We start from the raw sequence: 4,683 nt of genomic DNA on the forward strand, positions 1-4,683 counted from the left end.
TTAAATTGTCATATGTTATGTAAGCCTAGGTAGGTCCAAGTGATGAATGGTTTTGTAAAGATGATTATGAGAAGATGATTATGAGATGTGTTATGAAAAAAAGATTATGATTTAAATAAGGGTTATTTGTGAGTTGTAATTGTGTTTTACTCGGTATCATTTTAGTAATGACCCTCTCACGGATCTTCTATGCTAGCGAGGGCTCCGGGAGGCGGGCTGTTATATGTCGTTTTGGGAGATTTTCTTTATTTTCATCTAATTTTGATCTTATAATGAAAACTCAATTTTACCTTTTTTTTTTTTTACAAGATTCTAGTGTTAGGATTTTGGAGTGTTTTTCAATTTCTTAATAGTATTGTGAGTTGTAAATGTTTTTGACAGTTAATTTCAGAATTTCAATAAAATTTCTATTAAGTTTTTTTCATAATTCTCTTGAATTTTTTGATATTTTTTAAAATTAACAAATCATTAATTGAAACGTATAATCCGAAATTTGTGAGGGAATCAACTTCCCTTCGGTCATATCCTAACCTTGAATAGTCTCGTCAATACAAAGGAATTTTAGTTTGACTGCCCCCACTTCCATAGCCACGAGTCTGGTCCAAACGACGAGGGTGTTCTGAAAAATTGAAAGAAGTATCATCAAATTCAAGTGGTAGGTGAGGGATTGTAACCTTATTATTCTTCTTTTATGAGCAAGATCCTGTGATGAGACGAGAAATTTGACACTCCAATCCGCTACTGTCCTTCTCAATACCATTGAATAATTTCCGAAACCAGGTAAGAGGGTGTGGCTCCCATTACCATTGGCAGGTAACAATCGCCCCTGCTGCTGAATGCTGATATAGAGTCAAACTCAACGACCTCAAGATGGGAAAACGAAGACTAGCCATGCTCCAAGAAGACTTGGACACACCCTTAATATCTTCCACTGTGGCTGCTCATCTTATACCACCACCAACATTTAATGTGAAAGCATTCCACCCCCAATGCCAGCATCAATGGATCCCTTGAACCTCCATTTTCTCTTTTCTTCCTTCTTTTCCATCTTTGTCTTCGCGTTCGCAGCCGATACCATTAACAAGGCGCACTCCCTTGCCGACGGCCAGACCTTGGTTTCATCCGGGGGAAACTTCGAATTGGGATTCTTCACTCCGGGGGTTTCCAAATACCGGTACGTCGGATTATGGTACCGGAAGATATCGGCGAAGACTGTTATCTGGGTTGCCAACAGGGACGCGCCACTTCCTGATAATTCCGGTTCCTTGAATCTCACAGAACAAGGAATCCTCTCACTTCTCGATGGCAGCAACAAGGTTGTGTGGTCGACCAACACCTCGACTTCCCCCAAGAATCCGGTCGCCCAGCTGTTGGATACCGGCAATCTGGTCGTTAGAGAAGCCGGCGACGAAAACTCAGATCACTATTTCTGGCAGGGCTTCGATTATCCAACGGATACTCTACTTCCCGAGATGAAGATGGGGCTGAACCTCACCAACGGCTGGGAGCGCCACCTCACGGCGTGGCGAAGCAAGGATGATCCGGGAAAGAGTGACGTCACTTTTCGGTGCGATATTCGAGGTTACCCACAATTTATCCTGAGCAATGGCTCTGTGGAGCTGTTCCGAACCGGGCTGTGGAACCGCCGCCGATTCGGCGGAATGCCGCACCTCAAACCAAATTCGATTTATTCCTACGAAGTGGTTATGAAGAAGGACGAGATTTACTACTATTATCACCTCCTTAGTTCGGTGGTTTCGAGGTTTACGCTGAGCCAGAACGGCGTCATGCAGCGGTACACGTGGGTTGACCGGAGCCAGCAATGGATGCCGTACTTGACGATGCCGGCTGACGACTGTGACAAGTTCAAGCTCTGTGGCCCGTACGGAATCTGCAACATCGAGAAGATGCCGGTTTGCAGGTGTCTGGTAAAATTCGTGCCCAAAAACCAGGGGATTTGGGACTCTTGGAGATTGGTCCAACGGTTGTGACCGGAAAGTGCCGATCAAAGATTGCCGAAGTAAGGTCGGATTTCTCAGGTACTCCGGCTATAAATTGCCGGATACGATAAATTCCTGGTATGACAGGAACATGACTTCGAACCAATGCAGAGACAAGTGCTTGAACAATTGTTCCTGTACGGCTTATTCAAATCTGGATGTGAGAAATGGAGGGACTGGATGCTTGCTTTGGTTCGACGAACTGGTTGATATGAGAGAGGTGAGTGAAAATGGGCAAGATATCTACATAAGAATGGCTTCCTCTGAGTTGGGTAAGTATCCATTACCACTACTGGTTTTTATATTATAATTGAAAAGTTTGTTTATAGAAACTTGCAATTTAAGTGATTGAGAGAATAAAGAAACAAACAACTTTGGTTGTGACTAGTAGCTGTTTTGATTGTTTGGTTTATGGGTTGATTCAACAGATGGAGATGGGGGGTTCAGTGGTAGAAAAAGGAACTAGTCATTGTTATGTTGGCTTTGACTTTGTACATTGGACTTTCACTGGCGGGTCTACGCCTAAAGTTGCATCTCAGGAAGAAGAAGATGAAGAAATCACAGATGAGGATAGAAGGCATTGGAATGAGTTTCCTAGGTTCCTTTTTCGATTTTAAAGGAACAAAAATGAACAAATTCGCAGTTACGACTTTTCACATATCCTGCAGGAAGTATAATACCCAACACTGGACAAGGCTATACTTACAATAGTGAGGACAATCTAGAGCTCCCATCATTCGACTTGGCTACAATAGCTAGCGCCACAAATAGCTTCTCGATTAACAAGAAGCTCGGGGAGGGGGGATTTGGGCCGGTCTATAAGGTAAAAATGCAATGCTAGCTCTGAGCTCTGCATCAAGAAGAAGAATTATATCTGCTGACAGTTGAAATGGTCATTCGCAGGGTATGCTGGAGGGAGGACAAGAAATAGCTGTGAAGCGGCTCTCAAAGCATTCTAGCCAGGGACTCGACGAGTTCAAGAACGAAGTTATCTGCATTGCCAAGCTGCAGCACCGGAATCTTGTCAAGCTTCTGGGATGCTGCATTGAAGGAGGAGAAAAGATGTTGATCTATGAATACCTGCCCAACAAGAGCCTGGACTATTTCATTTTCAGTAACCAAAACTAGTCCACTCTTGAACCTACATCCAGCAATCCTTCTTTCTTTTCCTTCTGTTGATTTGAAAATAGAACAAGATATATGGTGGTGTTCTTCCATATGAACTTGCCAAAACTGATCTTGGACTAACTTGGCAAAAATTTGGCCAGATCAACTTCAAGGCAGACAACTGGATTGGCCGAAGCGGTTCAACATTATCAATGGGATTGCCCGTGGGGTTCTTTATCTTCATCAAGACTCCAGACTAAGAATTATTCATAGAGATCTCAAAGCGAGCAACATTTTACTAGACATTGAAATGAACCCAAAAATTTCAGACTTTGGAATGGCCAGAAGTTTCAGAGGAAATGAGACACAAGCTAGCACAAACAGAGTTGTTGGGACACAGTAAAAATCCATATATCGTTTCTTGTCTAATTCACTTACATTTTATTTAAAAAAAAAAACTCTTAATCAAATTCCTTTGTTACAGTGGCTACATATCTCCAGAATATGCTCTTGATGGTCTATTTTCGATAAAATCAGATGTTTTCAGTTTTGGTGTTTTGGTGTTGGAGATCTTAAGTGGGAAGAGGAATAGAGGATTCTTTCATCCAGATCACCACCTCAACCTCCTTGGACATGTGAGAGTTAATTAAAGAGCATAGTTAGCTTTGGTATAAGAAATTAATATCATGCTATTTTAATTTTAGGATTGAATCATACACAAAAATCGAAAATAAGATCACACAAATACATAAACATAGCTTGGTCACAAAAAACCTACTTCCTTGATCCTAACATAATAGAATAAACACACTGGATCAATCATTAATCAAAATTTTTTAATGAAAAAACTATAAAACCCTCCCAAAACATGGTTTGACTAACAAAATTATAATTATGCAGGCATGGAGACTCTTCCAAGAAGACAGATCAATGGAAATGATTGACGAGCCGTTAAGGGAATCGAGCTACTTATCGGAAGTGATGCGGTCAATCCACGTGGGCCTTCTGTGCGTGCAGCGAAGCCCGAACGACAGGCCGAGCATGGCGGCGGTGGTGCTGATGCTCAGCAGCGACGGCGCATTGCCGGAGCCAAAGCAACCTGGTTTTTTCACGGAGAGGAATCGGTTGAACGCCATTCCCTCGTCGATTTAGGATGGATCAGCTTCAGCCAATGAAATCACCATTACTCTGTTGAGTGCTCGATAGAATTAATTAGAAACACGCACGCCTGGCTGCTCTCTCTCTCTCTCTCTCGATATATATATATATATATATATCTCCAATTCAAGCATTTTTGTTGATGCCAAAAGGTCTTCTCTTTTCTTGAATTGAGTTGTATAAACCAGTTTTATGCTGGGAGAAGAGACGATTAATTATTAGATCATCAACAAGTCAACATATAAAATAGTAGAAGAGTACAAGATTTTACGTCGCAAAGTGATAAGACTTTGCGGTTTTTATGGGATAAGTTTCTTACTGGGCAAAATGATAAGGGGTTGGAATTTGAATTTGATTCAAATCTCTCCATGTTCTGATTTTTAAAGGGATATATCTTTGTGATATATATATTTGTGAT

The 4,683-nt window shown here is 41.4% G+C and overlaps 1 pseudogene; it reads left to right on the forward strand.

Annotated features, from left to right (window-relative positions):
• Positions 1–840: 840 nt before the first annotated feature.
• Positions 841–4,324, forward strand: LOC127811062 (G-type lectin S-receptor-like serine/threonine-protein kinase At4g27290; annotated as a pseudogene).
• Positions 4,325–4,683: the final 359 nt, after the last annotated feature.

Source organism: Diospyros lotus, chromosome 10 (genome assembly GCF_014633365.1).
Source record: "Diospyros lotus cultivar Yz01 chromosome 10, ASM1463336v1, whole genome shotgun sequence".
NCBI lineage: Eukaryota > Viridiplantae > Streptophyta > Magnoliopsida > Ericales > Ebenaceae > Diospyros > Diospyros lotus.